General features: G+C 43.9%; 1 protein-coding gene across 3 annotated transcripts in view; it reads right to left on the reverse strand.

The window, feature by feature from the left end:
• Positions 1–20,516, reverse strand: part of TMEM108 (transmembrane protein 108) — a 209,366-nt gene extending 188,850 nt beyond the window's left edge. For all 3 annotated transcript variants that reach the window (XM_081159484.1, XM_081159483.1, XM_081159486.1), the window contains exons 1-2: positions 20,431–20,516; positions 13,328–13,442 (exon numbers count right to left, since the gene is read on the reverse strand). The gene's annotated coding sequence lies outside the window, so the exon portion shown is untranslated. The remainder of the gene's footprint in view (positions 1–13,327; positions 13,443–20,430) is intronic.
• Positions 20,517–21,866: the final 1,350 nt, after the last annotated feature.

A 21,866-nucleotide genomic window follows, 5' to 3' on the forward strand; every position in this document is an offset into this window, starting at 1 on the left:
GGTTCGTATTATCTGTTGTTCTGTAATCAGAACTGTCCTTACTAATATGTCATGAATATCTTTCTATAAAAATATAAAGAATTACTGTATCATTTTTAATTGCTATATAATATTCTATAGTAGGCATATCTCTTACTAATGGATGTTTAGGTTATTTCTAGTTTTTTCTTACCAAAACAAACTTGCAATGGTTATCTCTGTGCATACATCATGTAACAGCCATGCAATTGCCTTCTCTAGACAAATTCTAGAAGTTGAGTTGCTTCATTTTTATGTATGGTGACAAAGTACCCTCCAGAAAGTTTATAACATAGACCCAACCAGCCACTGTGCTCCAGAGGTCTTAGCTCTTCTTGCCAACACCACTGTGCTGAACTTTACAATCATCACCAATGTGTTTCTACTTGATTGTTAGAGATAATTAACATGTTCTAAATTTTCAGTCACATATTTGAATTTTGTTTATAGTGGTTTTTATTATATTATAAAATATATTTTAAAAATATTAAAATTATTTCTCATTTTCATGACACGTATGGAAAGATTCTATTACTCCAAACTTTTAAAAATGAGTATTTTCAGCTAATACCATTCTTAACCTTTCTGTGATCAGAAACTCCTTAGAGAATCTGATGAAACCAGAACACCAGAAAAATTCCCTTAAATGTAAACATTTTGCAGACAATTTCACACAGTTCAGGAATTCATTAACCAGGTGTGTGACCTTGCAAAATCGTATTTTCTGCATTTATGTCCTTCTGCAAACTGGTGTAGAATGATAAAGTATTTCCCTATCTTAGGACTACCTGTACAAGCATGATGCGGATCTCCATTGTATCTAGGGTAAGTTGGCTCCTCCTAATGTCTCCCTTCCTGAGGACTCCATCCACACTGCCTTGCTCCTCATGCTATGCAGATTACATGAATCATTGGTGAGTAAACATGTAAAGGGGAGTTCTCTTAACTTTCTGCCAGTTGGCATCTCCAGTTTAACCCACATATGTAAAGAGGCTCAAAGAATTAGGGAAAAAACAGCAAAAAGATTCTCTTTTATTCTCTACCCTTGGGGCTCATCTCAGATATCCTCTTAAGTTTATACTGAAATTAAAAATTTTTTTATTAAAGTTCTTACTACTTATCTTTTGGCTAATCTCAATTTCTTTTTTTTTTTTTTTTTTAAATATATCTTTGTTGATTTCAGAGAGAGGAAAGGAGAGGGAGAGAGAGAGAAACATCAATGATGAGAGAGTCATTGATTAGCTGCAGGCCGCAACCCGGGCATGTGCCCTGACCGGGAATCGAACTCCAATTGCCTGGATCCTAGGGGTTGCCTGGATCCTCAACCGCTGAGCCACGCCTGGCCGGGCTCAATTTCTATAAATCCTGAATCTTTAATTCTTACCTCCCTATAGAACAGAGTTTAAAATAAAACCCTAATGAATTAGGGGAAATTAAACAAAACTTAAAACTTATGAAGGACATAAACTATCACAGAATTGAGAGAAGCTAATACAAAGGGAGTCAATACCTACTCTTGAAAGAGGTCAGGTACTAAAACACTGCATACTGCTTCATAAGTAGCAAGAAAGGAAACCCTATATAAGATTTCCTCATTATAAAATTATAAGTAGACAGTATATTATCAAAACGTAAGCTATTCAATAGCTAAGCCGTATGATCCAATGAAATTCAGAGGATCAAAGTACTCTAACAATGAGTGTTTTTGCAGCATTCTCACAAAATTCAGAGGAATGAGCCCAGGGCAGGGTAGAAATCTGGATTAGAGGCCAACCTCTGCTACACATGAGCTACTGACTGGCCTTGGGCAAGTCACTTCCCTTCTCTGGTTGATAATCTTCAGCTTAAACATCACATCCTCACAAAAGCCTCCTTGGACCCTCTGGCAGCCCCATCGTGGGCTTCTGTAGCTCTAGGTCCTTAGAGTTCTCATAAGACTTCTAATTATTTGTTCAATGTCTAGCCTCTCCATTTGATCATAAGCTCCATGTGTATATTCACCTCAGCTCCCTGCTCCATACACAGTGCCTGGCACAAAATAGTGAGAGGGAGGGGTGATGCATGAAGAAATAACTGAATCAATAAATTGATTTGAAAAAATAAGATGATAAACCAGATGACCTTTAGGGTGTGCTTAGATGCTAATGTAGTAAGAAGCATTTCTTCCTGTTGAATTCTATAAAGGCTGGGGTTTAATTAGGTTAAAACGTTTATGGATCACATAATTTGAATGGAGGCTCATGCTCAGTCTACAGGGAGATAAAGGGTGACCAAGGGTACATGAGAATTAGGTCTTGTCCCTGCCTTTCAAAGAAATGGGTCTGGTCAGGAAAAAAATTGCACTAAACAACTAGGACAACTTAAATAAAAGCAATGACTGCACCAGCGTGATGGAGAGCCCAAGTGACAGAGCAAGTGATCCCAGTAAGAGGACTTGGGGCGACTCATTTATGAGAGCATACTGCACAGAGAGCCGTGCTGGCTCCTCTGCCGCCACACAGCCAATTTAAGTGAGACCGGATGGAAAAGAACCCGAGCCCCTTCCATCTCCTGGTAGTGAAGGGAAAGGATGCCCCTTAAGTCAAAAGTGGGGCTCATGTTCCTGAGACTACAGGCTCTTCCAGGGTTACAGCAGAGGAAAAAGCAAGATTCAATTCAACAGATAAAGTCAGAAAGGCGAAATCAATCACACTGTAGACAGCTTCGGAGGCATGAAGAACTTGAATTCATCCAGGGAGAACCAAGCAAGTGGTTACTGAATAAAAATATAAGAATGGTAAGTAAGGGAAGGGAAGGGAAATGAGAAAGACAGGCTACAAAGAGGACCCACGGATGTGATGAAACCCTCACACTCTGAGCTCCTGCCAGGGACCTCCCCCAGCACAGGCAACGCAAAGAGTGCAAGAGCAGCAGCTCATGGTCCACGTTCCTGGAGGCTGCGTTGTCTAATTGCGGAGAAATATGTAATTGAGGGGGAAAATTCCAATAAGTAATAAAGTCTCCCAGTCCCCAAATGTGGCCTCAATCTTTACTACCCAAAGAAGCAAAGCTAGGTAAAGAGGGAGGCCTGGGGTAGAATTGTGAAGTAGGGCTTTGTTTGCTCCTGGCACCTCTGGGTGTCTTCTCGTTGTGCCTCTCAGCCCTCAGGAGCATTCCTCTCCCATCTTTTCTTGGTGCACCCTCCCTTTCTTTCTCCAGCCTAAAACACTCAGACACGGCTTCCCTCCATTGGTGCTCAGGGAGGGACAGGTGGGGAGGCCCTTGCTGCCTGCCACAAATCTCTCCATTCAAAGAAGTTAGACTAGATCATCTTTCAGATTATGAGGGGAAAAAAATCTAAATCTATCTTAACTCTTCTCCGAAAGAGGAACCTGGGGGGAAGAAAATGTTGCAATGGGTCCTTCCATACCACAAATACCACAAACATTCTCATGTCTTTGTATATATTTCCCTCAAAAGCCATAGGTAAAAAGAGAGGCACCACAACATTTGGATGACTGGTAAAGGTACAATTAGCAATATACATGAGTAACCAAAAAATGCAGGAAAAAATCCAAGCAGTTGTACTTATGTCTCTCACCAATAAACTCATGAGCAAAAAAAGAGACAAAATTAATTCATTGAGAACCACACATAATAGGAAATGACACTCATATTAAAAACAAAAAAACCCCAAGTGGATCAACCTAGAAAAGCAATACAAGCATTTAAGTTATTCTTTCCTTGAGTAGAAAAAAATTTAAAAACCATATTTTGTGCATGAGACAGTAAGAAAAATGGAGAAAAGGGAGAAAGAAAGAGTGAGAATAGGCAGGAGGGGTTAGGTTTTAAGAAACCAAAATTTATAGACCTAACATACGCCTTAAATCATCTGAGCAAGAGGTAGAAAACCATAATTTAAACGGAATGAACAAAAGCAGCACTGATATGCCCTCAGCTACACAGTGGTAGAGGGGCAGAGCTGCCGGAAGAGTATAACCATTGTCTGGGAACACTGGCAGGTTCATTCATGCTAAATATGTTAAAATTGAGAATCAATGTGGGGCAGAGTCTGACTCAAAAGGGTTTGTCCAAGAAATCCTGTTAATGTCATATTGCATTTTATTAAATCATGTTTGGAATAAAAAGTCTGCTCGTTGGGCCTTAGAAAACTTTCCTATAGAGTAGACCTTATAATGACAGTTATAATCATAGCATTCCATTTCCATGAGAAATCTCACTATACGTGAGAGACAAAATGCTACGAGAATGAATTGGTGCTCAAGGCTGTGCAGAGTGGCCTTGAAATTGCTGTCAGTGTCTGCTGTGGGCAGATATACCAGGGCACCATGAGTGTCCATGAATATAAGTTTCACAATCACAGGTGGAGGGATGAGAATGTATTCCTGGGTGCTTGCTGATAGGGTTAGGAGTACGAGGGTCTTATCAAAGATATGGTTAGAGAAGATAGGGAATAGTAGGCAGGGCATGGCAAATCGAGAACTGGGATACAGGCCGGCTCTGCAACTGTGATGCTCAGTAACTGCATCAGCAGGCACATGTGATGAGCCTGCACGCAGAGCTCTGTTGGGCAGGCAGGAAAGAAGACACGGGCGGGAAAGCACCCCCAGTGCCATGCTCACAAGCATCCCATAAGGTGGGTATTATGAATCCTACAATTAGGAAAATCGAGGCTGAGAGAAATTAAATATTTTACCCAAAGTTACATTTCTAAAAACTGATAGAGACAGGATGGAAATGCAGACCTTGCTAGTAGGCCAAAGGCTATCAAAGCTACTAAAACCAAATGGTCACTGAAAAGAGAAAAGGGGAGCATTCTATGCAAAAAGAGAATGGGACCAAGGACCAGTTTGATTGTCATGCACAGAAAGTCAGAAAGGAAGTTGGAGTCAGATTATGGATGGCATTCATGCCTAGTTAAGAAGCTCCCTGTCCTGCAGTCAGCTGGGAACCACAGAACTTTGGAAATAAGACAAAGATGTAAGAAAGTGGCCAAGGAGACTAAAGGATCTAAGCAAGGTAACAGGGTTAATGGAAGGAGGGAAAAGATGGAAAGGCATCTGGAGAAACACTAGGAGGAACAAACAGTTAAAATCAAGCACTGCCCTAAAATAGGGTTTTAGTCTCACAAAGTAAAAGCCTTATTTTCTAAGTTGGAGGTGGGGGGATGTCTCTAAATAACGTCCTATTGTTTAATGCTTGGGAAACATTTTACTAATGTTACTGACAACTTAAAAATTCAGAAGTGATCCAATAAGTGTTATTTCCAATACACAAGGGACAACTTTTGACAGCTAAGGGAAGCAGGTGCCTGGCTGACCTCTTTCGTGTCCATCAAGCCTCCTTTAAGGGGTTGTGCTAAGGAATGTTCACATTTGAGGGCATTACATCAGCCAGAGCTTCACTTCTTGGAAAGGTGAAGGTCAAGACTCAATGGTGGGCTTGGGAAGGAAAGGGCTGAGGACTGATCACCCCTTCCTGTGGCTTAGGGGATGGACAGGGCAGTTAACCATGGCTGGAGGTTTCAGCCCTACTCTCAAGTGTTTGTGTCCACAATCCTTGCCCCCTGCCCCCATGCACATTTATCCCCCAGGAACCTAACAGGGAGTGGCCTATGGCAAGACAAAAATCCCAGGATTCAAGGTCCTGGACTCTCAGCCATCTTTTAGAATCTCTTTATACCCTGGAGAGAGCACAGGTCTTTGCTCTTGCTACAGAATTTTCATGAAAAGGCTGCAAATTCCTGACTCTATGAGAATAAATAATTTCATTTTTGTAAAAAAAAATAATGCATATGCACCCTGGCTGGGTGACTCAGTTGGTTGGAGCATCGTCCCAGGCACCAAAAGGTTGTGGGTTCTGTTCCCGGTCAGGGCACATACCTACATTGTGGGTTTGATCCTCAGTCAGGGTGAGTATGGGAGGCGACTGATCCATGTTTCTCTCTCACATTAATGTTTTTCTCTCTCTCTCTTTCTCTCTAAAATTAAAATAGAAGATTTTAATTTGACAATATGTGGCTATCTATACACATATAAATCTTCCTGCTCAGAAGAAACACAAATACATGTTAATACCAGTTGGGTACAATCCTGTATTTCCCCTTTCTTCCTATTATAAAAAAATCCAATAGAGGAGATAAGACTCTTCAGAGTCAGAAGAGAAACTGGAGCAAACGATTCATCTCTGCTCTTTTCATCTCTGCAGTTAGCAGCTGGGTGAGAAAGCATATCCTGATCACCCCTCAAAAACAGACTATATTCTTTCTTCAACCAGTAGTTGCAGAAGCCCCACTGAACTCCTCTTCCGCCTCTTCCAACAAAAGCTGCATCGCACTAAGAAAATACTGATTCTCTGTATGTGGCACCACCGTGCTTGAGAAGCACGAGAGCCTTAAATGAACTCAGTGAACAGATGGGCTGTTTGTGCTGCCACTGATCACACCATTCACAGCTGTGTGGGCCCATGGAGAGGGGCCATTGTTCTTACCCTCACACAGAATCATAAGGACAGAACCTTCTGCAATATGAGAATGCATTTCCCTGTGAAGTCACACTCAATCATCAGTTCAAGTGAAACTGACTCTCCAAGATCAGGGGTAAATGCACAAACACACTATAACACAAAACATCGTTAAGTCTATTTTGTAAGGCAGTAATCCCCCAAATGACAACATCTTTGTGGAATTTATTTTTGGAGTCATAAGCCAAGTTATTTCCCTTTGCCAGAACTGGACTCTTATACATCCAGCTGTTGAATAACACCTGTCAGAGATGTCAAAACGTCTTTCAACATTTAGACAGCCACCTAGCCATTATTCCTGTGGGATACATGGGTGGCTGAGAGAAGTGCATTTGACAGACACAAAATACAAGATAGCCATACAAAAAATACAACTCCTCATTTCCCCATCATCTAGACCAGCAATTTCCCCACCATCCTGCACTGGGATCCAGCCAGTCTTCTCAAAAGAATGGATTCAGGCTTTTTCATAATTGTTACTGAACAACATGTAGGCTTTGCGAACAATCTTCCAATTTGTATGATACACATAACCCACAATACTGTTTATACTGATTCCAGGAGTTAAGAATTCAGGGTCCTTACCCTACAGAGATCTCATGTTCTATCAGCCTATGCCACCATTGTTCCCTTCTAGAGAAACTGCCAGGATAATAGTCCTCACTAAAGCAGGCAACCCTCAGGCACAGCTGTTTGGACCAGGATATGGCGTCAGCACCTCTAAGATTGCCTGGTATAAGACCAGTAGGGATGATACTTAGTACAGAGCTACTGTATTCCTCTTTTTCTTGGTCCATACACAGATCATCAGTTAGGTTGTAGAGACAAAGAGTGGAAGCAGGAAGGAGGACATGAGGAGAGAAGCCAAAATGGAAATGCTGAGCCATGTGAATGGTCGAGAGGTAGAACACGGAATGGCCAACATTGTCAGTGCAGATTTATCCTAGAGTTGCAACAGATCAGGAACGCTCTTCCTGGTCCTGAGTTAGTCCCATCTCCATGAGGTCTGGCCAGACTACAGCTCCCAAAATGCCCCAGGGATTCTTCCCAACTCACCTCACATCTGACATTCTGTTTTATTTTCTCATGCATCCTTAAGGTAACTCGAATGAGTTCCTGCTCTTGTGATAAAAGGTGTTTATATGGACCCTAGAACAAGATGTCTGTCTGAAAGTGGTCCTCTTCTCTTTACTAACTATAAAGCAATCTCAGATCTCCCATCTGACAGCCAACACATAACCTCATACATTTAGGGGCTGTTTTGCCAATATCTGCAATTGCAGAGAAAGAAAGGAAATGGCTTGCAAAACCTATCTCCCTTGGATTGTCATTAAATTGCCCTGTTAAATTTTTTTATCTCAGTAGATCACTGCCACATGTGGACCACAATGTACCTTGAGTAAATGCAAAAGCTTTAGTTACAGAGAGTCAAGAAAACCCAGCATCCTATTGGAGTCTTAGTAGTCTTTCCACCCCCTGTGTCACTGATAGATTCCCCTGTGGCTTCTGGGTTGATTTCAAGGCTCGGGAGCCAAGTTTTGCATTGGCAAAACCTGATTCTTCTGGTCCATATAGAATAAAATTGGCTCCCCAAACAGGTCCAGCTATGGAAAAGGACAGGTCATATCAGAAATTAATGAGCCAGCCCCTTGAAACACCTGCACCTTCTCCAATTCTAATTACTCCTCCCTCCCCTAAAAAGACACCACTCATTTTTCTAGCAGCTAGTGATTCTCAATCGCAGGTATTTGGAAATACGGGGGGTGGGGCCTGTTGGTTGACTTCTGACTTGGTTAAAGTAATATGGGCATTTAGTGACCAGGGATGCTAAGCGTCCTGTAATGGACAGGAAAGTTCCACAGGATGGTAAGCCAGTCCATCAAATGATGACCTATTCTATCAAAATGCTAACAGCACCACCCTTGAGAAACACCAAGCCCCCTCATTCAGGGCAGACAAAACCAGGAAAGAAAGGTAAACTGAAGAGAGGAGGGCAGTAAGAGCACACGCAGCACGCCCCATCAGAAGTGAGGCTGGCCTGCAGAGGCTGTCCAAAGGCCAGCCTCAGCCTCGGCCTCCAGCCACCCCGGCCTTCACCTCCAGCAACAACACTCATGGCACACAAACTTCTTATTCTCATTCCCTCTACCATGCAAAACAATCTCAGGCTCAGGTAAATTTAAATGACATCTTTTACAAATTGTCTTCATTTCCACATCTTTTCATCTGTTCTAATTACCATGGTTTCTGAGCAACTAATATTGGTAATAATAATAGATAATATCAACTAGATATTCTTCCATGTTGCTCAAGGGCTTAATTACTAAATTTGTGCTGTAATATGTCTGTTGGAAAATTTGCTTTAGAGACTAATTCCTTACAGGATAACTCCTCAGAGGTTACTCTACTGAATTAATACTCTCTTATGAAACACGTTTCAGAGCTACACTGGGACTTGGAAAAAGGGGAAGTGAAAATTCTCCTGCCACCTCTCCCAGACTCTTTGTTAAGCTCTAGGCAGTATTAGGAGGGACACACTACACAAGCTTCACCACCAAGGGTCAGGGTGGGGAGAGACCACATGGAAAGAGACAGTTCAGTAGCCTCAGATTAAAGGGCAAATACTTTAGAGGCACTACACTTGATTATGTCAGAGAGACAGGCTCCTGGCACTTTCTGTAACACACAGATGCTGCAGAGCAAGGTAAAAGGTTCAGCAAGACACACTCATAGACTGAAAGGCTCCCCAGGATGGTGCTATCCAAAATGCAGTTCTGTTTGAAATGAACTGAGGCCTTGTTCTAACAAGAGCACACTATCATTACAAATGTGGGTTTCCACAAAACAAGATCCTTACAGACTAAAGCAAAGCTGTCCAGTGATCTTCCCCTGATTATGAATGTGCTTTGTGTCTACGCTGTCTAATATGGTAGTACAAACCACACATGGCTACAGAGCACCTTGAACTGTGGCTAGTGCAAATGAAGGACTGAATTTCTAATTTTATTAAATTGTAATTAATTTAAATATAAACACAGTGGTACCTCGGTTTTTGAACGTCTCCATTGATGAACATTGCAGTTTACAAACACTGTAAACCTGCAAGTAAATGCTTCGGTTTTCAAACATGCCTCGGTAGGAAGTCGAACATGCCACACAGCTTCCGCTGAGGGCAAGATCCTGAGGCCTAGCTGTCGGCTGTGGATCCCTCGGTTTGCGAACGTTTCAGAACTCGGTCTTCCTGAATGGAGTACATTCGAAAACCGAAGCACCACTGTAGACCCATGTGGCTAGTGGTTCCTGTCTTGGATGATGCAGGAAATGGCTTAGACCATGGATTGGGGAAATGATCTAAGACGTTATCACAAGAAAATCTTACATATCTTCTGACCGCCTGGAAAAATACTTTCTCAGTTCCCTTCCTGCCACAAACAATTCATTAAGATGTCACTACAACAGAAACCACGAGAGCAGCACTTCTCAACTTTCTGCACCTACCGGAATAACCTGGAGATCTTGTTAAAGCACAGAGTGCTGGGCTCAGTCCCAGAGGTTCTGACCCAATAGGCCTTGAACACCTTGAACAAGGGCCCAGGTGACTCTGATGCTAACAGTCTAGGCCAAACTCTGAGTAGCACCAGAATAAACAGTTAACATTCAAACGCCAGCCTACCTCTATCAAACTGGAGCATCTTTCACCTATCACCTTTCTGCTATACTCAAGTGCCTCTTCAAGGTACACAGAACCTACTTCAACATTCTTACGAGGTTTGCTTAAAATCTATGACTCTGAGTGTAAGTAAACAAGACTGTTTAAGACGGCTTCTCCACACATTAGATCCATGATAGAGTGCATTTGTTGTAAATTTTGTGAGTGTGTCTAACAAATAGAGGGACCAGAATCTCAGCAAGGCTGAGTTCAAACCTGCCAGGACAGTTTACATCTAATTCCTTCTCTGGCCCTGTCTTAGAGTCCAACTGGGGTTTTCTATGAAGATAACATAATACTTCAGGTCTAGGCCGGGGTTATGGCCTCTTTCCCCATTCCAACAGAGTAATATAAGAGTATCAAAAGAACACATGTCATACTAAAACATGTTATTTATCATTCAAAGGGCATATGTTGAAGATACCCAAAGAAGAGACGAAACAAATGTAAAAGTTCTAGAATAAAAACAGATTTCTCCAAACAGTCTCGGGTTTTTACTGTATAACCTGCAAAACCTATTCTAGGATCCGTAATCATCTGGGAGGATATTTTTCTTCTGTGGTTTACTTCTCTATGTCCTTTGTTCCACTTATACACGAGTCTCTCTAACATTACAAGAAAACCCGTCAAATGTAATTTCCTTGACTGCTCTTCTGAATAGCCTTCTTTCTGCCTCCTCCACTCTCCCATTTCTTAACTTTCCAAAAGAAAGCCTTCAACCAGAATATACTGTTGTAATCAACTAGAACAGATAGCCTTCAGATGAAATCAGAATCCAGAACTGTTCATCATCTCCCACACCACTAACCTTCTGCCCTCTTCAGACTCCACTGTTCCCCAATTACTGCCTTCACAAGGATTAACAGGGATCCTTGGGTCCTGGAAATCTGGGGAGCCAGGTGTTGTTTCTTAGCATTTATAGAGCCCCCAAGTAGTCACACAGTAATCTTTGTACATCACTTTCTTAGGCTACTGCGTTATTAATACTGTGTCTATTTTACAGGTAGGAAAGCTGTAGCAAAATAAGGCTGCATGATTAAAATACAATCCTAGGGAAAGTCAGAGCAAGATTAAATCACTGTGTTCCTCCAGGAGTGGTTCTCAACCAGGGGCAATTTTTCCACTCAAGGAACATTTGGCAATATCTGAGGACATTTTTGATTGTCATGACTGTGGAGGAGGCACTACTGGCATTGACTGGGTAGAGGCCATGGATGCTGCTAAACATGCCACAATGCACAGGGCAGCCCCCCCTGCCCCAACAAATGTCAACAGTGCTGAGAATGGGAAGCCCTGACTCTCTGGCATCTCTAACATTACTTTCTTTGGTCCCCTAATCAATAGCTAATGAACGGCTCCCACTACAATTTGATCCTTATACAGTATTTACACCGAAACATGCCAGTAGAGTGCTATTTCGACATGCTATACTTTTTAGTTCCTTTTAAAGTAGAAGATAGTCAGCTACCCATATTCATGGGTTTCATATCCATGGATTTCACATCCTCAAATTCAATCAACCACGGATTGAAAATACTCAGGGGGAAAAAATCCCACAAAGTTCCAAAAAATGAAACTCGGATTTGCCATGCACTGAGCACAACACTGATTCCACATAACTAAAGTGCTAGGCATACCTTGCTGTAGCCTATATGCAAATGTAGGTCATACGCAAATACTATAGTACTTTACATAAGGGACCTGAGCATCCACAGGCTTGGATATCTGAGGGGGTCCTGGAACAATCCCCTACAGATACTGAGGAATGATTGTACATGGGAACCACAGAGGAAATGAGGAAAGATGGCAAAGTCCAGCTGCTTTCCTCTCAGGAGAAAACCTAGAAAAGACCAGGTCCTTTCATTAGAAACCTCCAGGCCCTGAGCTAAGGTCTGTGTCTGGTTGCTTACCTAGATTCTTCAGATGGGCTTTGCAGCTGCCTTCTCCCTGCTTTGCTTATCTCTGAGCATGTGTATCACTCCAGAGCAGTAATGATGTATGGGAATCTCCAGAGCGCTACAGCCCCTAATTGTCTATTTTGTTCAGTAAATTGTACTCATTACTGAGCCATGTGAAGCACCAAAGGGCAACAGCCTTTCTGGGTGCCCTCTGTCTGAGTCTGGGTAATGGGACATTATCTGACAAGGGCTCCATAGTACTGAACTAAGCTGCTTAAACAACCCTCCATCCAGTTTTTCAGCTGAGTACTTCTTTTTAACCCTGTCCTTATTTCCCAACCATCCTTATCTCCACTTAGACTTGTCTTAATTATAGTTTTCTCTTTAAGGAGTCTGGTTTTAGTTTAAGCACCAGAAGGCGGAGAGCTCAGAAAGGATGTGATACCCTTTCCATCCCTCCTTTCTGGACCTCCACCTAGACTCTGAAGACATACCAAACAGCAAATTTCTCCTTCTAGTCTCAAAAGTCTTCAGCACAAATGAAAATGCAAAGCCAGCTTTGGTTATAATGGTCCCAACACCCACATCCATAGCCCCAGGCACTGCAGATAGAAGGGGAATGAGTGGACGTGTGACTTCCAGTGACACTGGATAAAATAAAACGGATGGGCAGAACCACGTGTTTTGCTAGTGCCATTATCTACCAAACCTGGAATCATCAGCTCCCTGGTGAGCTGTCTCTCCTCCTGGGAAAAAGTGACTGATGAAAGACAAGTTAAGAAGTGATCCATGAAGGGGGAGGATCCTAAGAGAGGGGAGTATGAGCCAGCAGAGCTAACAATGTGACGTGGCTACAAGAACAAGAGTAAGGCCTAGTTCCCTTCTCAGGAAGGGCCAAACCACCACCTCCCCAAGCGTGTATATCACATCCCATACAAACTCACTAAAAATTCTTGTGTTGAAATACTTCTGTGCACAAATACCATCCCATTGCCCTGATTATGGTTTTATCTTCATAACTGTTGATTTTCACTGTGTCTATGAATTGAATCAATAAAGGTTTTGAGAACGTTCCATGGCAGGGCACCCCACTGCACCGACTCCAAGAAACTGTTGAGACAAGAGCCTTTATCACTTAGTAAAACCAGAGAAATAATGGCAGAAAATGCCTTTGACTTACCCTGGAGTGGAGGGTGTGAGAGCCTTCAAACACACTTACATCCTCATGACCCATCAGCTCTGCTGCTTTTCACCACTCACTTCTGCATTTTGGACGATGACTGATTGATCACCAACTGCCAAAGACAAAAAAAATGAATGAATGCATTAGACCAAAAGATCAATAACTTCAAGTCCCAAGCCATTGCTCAAGTGAATTTGTTCAAGTAGGCTGAGTGCTTAACATAGACTCAAACATATGTAATGGCTCAAATTCAATAAAATTTTATTTCTGGTTCCTGTATACATGTTGGGCAAGTGAACAGGTCAGTCAATGGAGTGACCCTCCCTGATCAGTGATCTAGGCACCTAGACTGGCAAAAGTCCTGCCATCTTCTAAACATGATTTTCAAGCTTGCCCTAGGGGTCCTCTCCACTCCAGCCTGCTAGGAGTATAAAACAGCATGGAGGAACTCACATGTTGTTCTCTTTCTGTTTTTGCCTAGAAGTGGATCGCAACACTTTTGCACATCTACTTACATTCTGTCGGCTAGAACTCAGGCACATGACCACAACTAAACCTGTGGGCTCCTGGGCAGCTAGTAATTAGTCTCTATTATACACGCTTGACTCCAGCCCAACCCCAAGAAGTGGCAGTTCTGGGTGAGACCCTAGCACAGTAGCCCTGATTACTTACTTAACAACTGAGTCATTGTTTCCTGATTTCCTTATCTCTAAAATACCCTGCTTCCCTCATTGACCCAAGGGATCAGGGTGAGACTCCAAAATGAGATATGGCACTCTTTAGACTTTATTGTGCATGCAGAGCACCTGGGCATCTTGACAGAATGCAGATTCTGATTCAGTAGGTCCTGGGGGAGGCCTGAGATTCTACATTTCTAACAAGCTCCCAGATGATACCAATGCTGCTCTCTGATCACACTTTAAGTAGAAAAGAGATGAAGAATTAGAGAACATGTTTGTAAACCACAAAGTGATTTCCAGATATAAAGAAGTATTATCCTGGCACCGACTATGAATATAAATGAATTCCCAACTAGCCAGTATAGCCAGTATATTTAGGACATGTTTAATCTAGGAACCAAGGAGAAGTTCAGAGTCATAGGATGTAGAACAGGAAAGAATTTCAGTGATCACTGCTCTCTCCTTATATTTTCCAGACAAGGCAGCAAACTCAGGGAAGTCAATGATGCATTACAAATCTCACAATAACTCAGTGTACTGGGACCAGAATTCATAAATTTGAGTTTTGTTCTGTTATTACATAAACTCAACTGACAACCTGCTGAAAAAGGGTAATTTTTATTCTTTTTTTTTTTTTTTTTAACTTTTATTGACTTGAGAGAGAGAGAGAGGAAGGTAGAGAGAGGGAGAGAGACAGGGAGAGAGAAAAACAGATTTTGCTGTTGTTCCATTTCTTTATGCATTCATTGGTTGATTCTTATAAGTGCCCTGACTGGGGACTGAACCCACAACCTTGGCATATTGGGACAATGCTCTAATCAACTGAGATACTTGGCCAGGGCTATTCTTCTTCTAAAACAAGAACAAATACCACTCTGGTCTATACCTAATAAAGGTACCAGAAGGTGGCATTCACCAGCATGTGTCACCATGGTACCAAATGTCAACAAAGTGCCACAGGACAGGCATCAAGAGATTTTCAAGCAGATGATCTTCAAAATGTAGTGATCTCCAAAGTTATGACTCACCTGTCCAAAATGGACACAAAATTAACTTCTGTATACCTTCTGGGAAAAACATGAATTTTTATTTCCCATATACACAAACTCTGAGTCACTCCTATTTGGGAAAAATGTGAAAAAGAGAGAACCTGGGATTTGAACAGAAAGGAAAATTAAAATAAGTAGCCAAGAAGGAGCAGTGTTTTCTGTGGTAAACCCGGGAGATAATAAAGGAACCTGGAGATTTTTTATCCCTGGCCTATAAATTATTTTGCATCTCTGAGCTCATGGTGAGTCCTAGAAAGTAGAATGTTGAGGGCCTCAGAAGTGAAGACTGGAGTAAAAAACTCCAAGTCATCTCAGAAAGGCACTGACTTATCTGGAAAGAAGGGAGGTTCTTAGTATGCATGTCATCTCAAATAAAGCAATGTACATGGGAAAGTGTTTTGGGAAATGAGGAGGAAGTACTTATTGAGCAAGGAATGATACATGGACATCAATACTTGCATAACCACTATCAATTTAAGATGAGTAAAATGCTACTGTTAGCATCTTCATTTAGTGAGCAATTTTATACAGTTTAATGAAGGTAAAATGTTCTAAGAAGGCCGATAGCTTCCTTCTGTACTCCATCCCCAAACCCTCTTTTACCATAATTTCTTTAGCACCTCAAAAATTCTCCCATCCTGGCAATTTTCCAGAACCTACTGTAGAATTTTTATGTCATTTTTGGGCCTTGGGCCCCTTTGGCAACCTGTTGAAGTCTAAGGACCTCCTCAAAGTGATTTGTTAAATGTACAGAGAAAACATATATGATTACAAAGGAAGTCAATTATACGGAGATACTCTTCTATCCACACAGCCTTCAGAGGGTCCATGGACCCAATTTAAGAACATCTGATTGGGGAATGACTCTTTTTGGATAATGAAAGTTTTTACAGGAAATTTTATACAGAAAAGTTTTAAAAACCCAACGATGCATAGAAAAGAATCCTGCTCATGACCAGTCAGTGAAGAAAAGAATGAGGTACAGAGAGAAGACTGACCTTGAATTTCTACCCAAACTCAACATTATTTGTGCTGTGGCTTTAAAAGCCTACATTAAGTACTCAGAATTCATTGGCTCCAGCCCTATACACACAGCATATTCTGTGTACTGATGGCAGGAGAAGAAAGGCAGCACTGGAGAAGGGAAGACTGAGATGAGTCTTTGCTTGGTCCTAATTCTCTAACCAGTTCTCTGCCATTATAACTAGCTCTATTAGCTTGGTCAAGTCACTCAGCTCTAAGTTGAAAGTCCCTGTCTAGCAAATGAGAAGGTTGAGTTAAACCATCTCTAGGATTTCTTCCAACTCTGAATTATTAGGATTCTGAGGCAACAAACAATCATTTCTCTAAGAAGAAATATTAGTGAGATTTCTTTTTGTCCTAGGCTCACAGTATGAAAATATCTTCTAGATGAGAATTTTTCAGAGGCTTCAGAAATACCTGATGAGAATCACCTAACCATAGAATTTTAGACTCGGAAGAAATTTTAAGAGCCACGTGCCAACTCACCAATCCCAGCGAGCAGGTGAGAAAACAGGTTCAAAAAGGCAACAAGATTGACTTGAGGTCACATAATGAGGCAACACTAATCGACTTGTGACTGCTGCCATCTAGCACAGGCAGCATTTTAGGATTAGGCATTGGTAGTACAAACCAGCTCATCAGTTCACTTGATGAGAGACAGAAATAAACCTCAAATAAGCTGAGCTATGGGAGGAGAACTGCACGAGGAAGCAGGTGACTAGGGTGATGACACCCAGCAGCAGTGCCCTATCCCTGGGATAGGGTCAAAGCTGAGGCCCTCGTATACACTATAGCATCACTGGCAACACTTCCCACCTCCCTCAAATACCATGGCTACAAACTCCATTTCAAAGAACAATCCATTACACAGAATAAAGAATAACTTCTTCAAAAGAAGGGAATGGATGAATGAACTCTGGCTAATAGGGTCAATAAAACCGAAGTTCGAGATTTTGGATTGTTAATGCAATCCTGAAAGGACAGCATTAGCTAAGAAAATCTAAACCTTAAAAATCCCTAACAAGTATTTTAAGAAGAAACTGATTCAGAATAACTTTGACCTACCTCCTGTGGACAGTCACGAAGTACAGTAACTACATAACCAGCATTATTTTTACTAACACCCTCACCACTATCTTCAGAGCATGTAAATGATCGTTGATATTGATCAGGTTTAAAAGTCATGTGTATATTTCCACAGTCCATGTGTGCAGACTAGTTTTACATGCAAAGAATTAGTAACTATGAAATTGTTGGGAGTTTTTATCTAATCGTGATTTCACCCTCATTCAATTAACCAACAAGATGTCTGCCACATGCTTTCAAAACCTGTGCTACGTAGGATGCTTGTCAGTTTACCCTCTGCCTTCTCTCCTAGGACACACACATACAACCAGTAATCGCACCCATTCCTCAATTCCCCGCAACACACATAATTCCTACCTTATATAAATAGTTCTGGCTTTCAGAACTTTTTTTTTTTTTTTTTAAGGATTCTCTTTGACTAAGATCTGACACAGCCTTTCAAAATCTTCTAGACTGCAGGCTACACACTGCTGGTTGGCCAGCCCGGTGTTTCAGCTCCTCCAGGAATTCCCAGAGGCAGCAGTGCCATCTACTGGCAGGGACCGCACAACTTGTTTTCTGGAAGCTCGTGAGCGACAGGAGCCAAGGCAGCCTAGATTTGCGTCTTTGTGAGCCTTTTTCTTCTAGAGAACATTATAAGCATAACTGACACCGATAACCTGAACCACGGAAACTCCGCAAGCGACTCATTTGTGAAAGGCAGGTCTTCTGGAAGCCATTTAAAGCCCAGCCAGGTTAGCCAATAAGTGAGGCAGCTCTGCCTGGAAATGCCCCCTCCAGGCTCCAGAGGCAAGCAGCAGAGCCTTCCCGTGTTAGACATTTCCTGGCTCTCCTTAGCCCCCAGTGCCTCTCTATTGGATGATCTCACCCATGCCCTGACCTGTGGCAGTGTTGCTCAGCTCTATCTCACAGCAGGAGCCCCAGGGAAGGCGCTCCGACTCTTCTTCACAGGAAGGCTCTTACAGTCACACAGTGTGACACAGATCCTGCTCGAAGGACACGGCTGCTTAGGCATGCAGGTCGGGCTCTAATCTCTCTTATTCACTCTCCATCCATCCCATCCCTGACCCAGGGGACAGAACCAATGGAGAGGAAATGGTTTTGTTGTTGCTTTGAAAGCAACACCAGTGGGCTTTTATCAAATCCGAGACTAAAACCCTGTCCTGTAGGTCACTGAGGTATGTTGCTTCCTTCAAAATGAACTAAGCCTGCCAATCTTCCTGTTTTCCCTTGAGTAACCTAATAAGTGTTTCCCAACCTTTTCAAAACCCCTGCCTCGCCTTCCATAGGCTAAACATAAACAACTGCATGCCCTGTGTGTAGCTTATATTAACAAAAATGACGTGTGAGAAAAACATGGACGCGTACCTTTCAAACTGTATCACCCACATTCAGAATTCCTTCCTCCCCCCATCCCATACCAGCTAAAAAGCAAATCACTGACAAATGTTCAAATTATTCCCACTAATTTGCTTTGTGCTCCAATCTATCAGGTGATAATACAGACTTCATGTCACCGGGGTCATGTGCTGTATTCCTAACAAGCTTTGCAGCAGTGTCTCTTACTTTCACTCACCTCAGAAAACCACCAAACGTTGATTTGTTGCAGCTGATAAGTGTTAGCGCTGATTCCCCCTGACAAATCTAGTGTTCCTTCTTCAGTTCGTTTTAACTTGCAAAATAAATTAATTTCTCAGCATGTGTAAACATTTCATAGGCATGAGGGATATGTTTTAGATGTATGAAAAAATCACATTGTTTCCTAAAAAAACACACACACACCCAAAACTTTGTGCAGGGAAGGTAAGAGTACTAAAAGGGCTTTGAAGCGGTTTGAGGATGTCTTGGAGAAATCGGGTACAAGGATTTTCGTCCATCTCATACCAGAGTAAGTTCTAAGTGGATTACAGTGAAACTCCAGAACGCAGTCAAATCCTCCTAATGACAGTTCATGGAACCATTTCTTACCCAGCAGATGACTAGATACATCAAATAAATGAACAAATCAGTTAACCAGTGGAAAACGGAATGAACTTTTCATGTTTCATTATAAGATGCACGGTATGCCCTTGCTGTTATTGCAGGTCTGGGGGGGGAAAGAGGAGAGCCAGGCAGGGGATGCCTTGCACATGCCCTTCCTTTTTAAAAGTATGACTTTAAAAAGACATCCCCACCTCCAGCACACACACACCACACACACACACCCCGCATTTGGCACCCAAATGGTCTTCTTTAAACACCCACTTTTCAAAGAATTAAGGAGGTCTGAATACGAGTAATTTAGACCCTGCCTTCTCTTCTCCCTGCAGCCCATCAACACTGAAAATAATTACTCGCTTGGGCAGCCCCAGGAAGACCTCAGTTTACAGAGATTATCCCCCTAAAGCCCCTGCCTTCTCGGAGAAGAGCCTCCACGCGCTGGTCTGGGCTGCAGCTCACTGCAGGCATTGCCCTCCACACGCTTTCCCAGTCGTCGGTGTCACTGTCACAAGTCCTCTCTGTAGCCTCTCATTTAGATCTGCTCTACCGGTACCCAACTGCTTAAAAAGATAGTAATAAAACGTCCTGCCTCTTCACGAAGACCTGAACTCCTTCCGCGGGCGCAGCGCGCTGGGTGTCGGGGCCGCTCCGGGCGCGAGCTCGCGCGCGGGTCCAGGAAGCCGCCTGCGGGGCGGCGCCCGGGCTCGGGGCGTCGGCCCTGCCCCCGGCCGCCCGCCCGCCCGCCCGCCCGCCCGCCCGCCCGCGCTGCCGCCTCAGGGATTCGGCTTCGCTCGCCGCCACCGGGTGAGTTGAGTCCCGCGGCTTGGACAAAGTGACACTACATTTTTTCTTCTTCTTCTTCTTCGCTCTCACATGTGGCAGGTCCCGCTGCCTCAAAGGCAACCCTCTCCCCGGCCCCAGCCCAGGTCCGGCGCCCGGGACGCCCCGGCCCCCACCACCCTCACCCTTTACCCGGGGAGGGGGCCGAGGCCAGCATCCCTCCCGGCGGGAAACAAAGGCGGAGGGGAGACTGCCAGGTGCGCAGCTCCCCACGGGCGGGCCCGTCACCGCGATGAGGGGGATGGGGAGGGGCGTGAGAGGGCAGGGAAAGGGAAACCGAGGCACCGAGAGGGGCTGCCGAGCCGGGCTCCGCATCCTCCCCGAAGACGGGGTCCTCGGGCGGGCTGACCCCAGACCGCCCCCCGCCAGCCCAGCCCTCCCCACCCCGCTCGCCCGCGCCCGGCCACGCGGAGGCTGCGGGCGGTCCCGCGGCGGCGCTCACCTCGGGAGAAGCGCTCCAGCTCCCTCCGACGGCTCCGGAGAAAGCCCCGCCGCGCGCGCACGCGCACTCGCACTCGCGTCCTGGCGCCCGCACGCCCCCGTGCGCGCGCCCCTCCGACCAGACCCTGTCCGTCAGCAGCCGCCGGAGCCAATCCGGTAACGCGGGAGGCCCCCCAGCGCCGGTCACGTGGTAGGCGCAGCCAATCGCAAAATTGCCCTCGGCAGCGCCCTCTCCCGGGTCCCTGGAGGTTGGGTTGCTACCCAGTGGAGCGGGTGCGAGGCGCGCACAAAGGGCTGGGTCTCTGCTTTCGGGGGCTGAGTGGCGCTCAGTGGAGCAATCACTGGATCAATTGCTATGTCAGGTTCCAAATAGGAATAGGAATTACCTGGGTGTCTTGTTACAAGGAGGATTCTGATCCAGCAAGTCTGGGGTGAGGACCAGAGATTACTGCTAACAGCTCCGGGGGGTGGTGATGATGCTCCTGGTCTGAGACCACCCTTTGAACAGCAAGATTTTAAGGGCACCTGTGAGAAAATGACGCTATAGCCCCCGCCCCCTGTTACCTGTTTGAGACCTTTCCTTTGCCTTCCCCCAGTGATGGGATGCATTCCTGTGACTGACTACACATGGGGTGCCCTGGTGAGGCTCATAGTTTGGGTATCCGATGAGAGAAGGCCTGTTTAATTTCTACATCATCCACCCTTAGCCTACTGGGCAGAAATAAATCTGTGCCACTTTGGTGGTTGGAGTGTGGAAACTAGAAGTGGGGACTGCATGCTCCTCCTGGAGAACACCAGGTCATCCTAGAGCAGGAGCAGGTGCCTCTGAGTCGCACTGTGCTATATACACTCTTGGCCAGAGAGAAGCAGCATAAGTGGTTTCTGGAAACTTACAATATGTTGTAGAACTACCCAGGCAAACTCAGGAGGAAGCATATTGGAAACACATGCAAAAAGCTAATGGTCTCAGCATCTTGGACAATTCAGGCATAAGCCAGAAAAGTTGGAAAACAACCTATCTCAGCAATCTTAAAAATTGCCCAGGCTGTGGCTATAACAAGAGTAAAGAAATGGCTAATCAAGAAAAACATGTTGGAGAGTCTCAAAGAAAGTTTCTTTTGCTGTCATGAAACCAGTGTTTCTCCAGCCTGACTGCACAGGAAAGCTTTTAAAGAAAGAGATTTGGGGGTCCCTGTGCCTGGAGATTCCTATTGAGGTGCCGAGTGGAGCCTGGGCAACGGTAGGTTTAAAACGTTCCACAGGTGATTTGTAGACACCTGCATAAGCTGCTAGATCAATGGACTCATTCTTTAACAAGGGAAAATCACTTCCACAACAGAAATCGTGAATGACATAAAGACTCTGAAAACAGAGAAAGTGTCCATGCAATTTGTGAGAATAGATTTTTTTTTAAGGCCAAAAACAATGCACGGGTAA

This window comes from Miniopterus schreibersii (genome assembly GCF_964146895.1).
Source record: "Miniopterus schreibersii genome assembly, chromosome: 15".
NCBI lineage: Eukaryota > Metazoa > Chordata > Mammalia > Chiroptera > Miniopteridae > Miniopterus > Miniopterus schreibersii.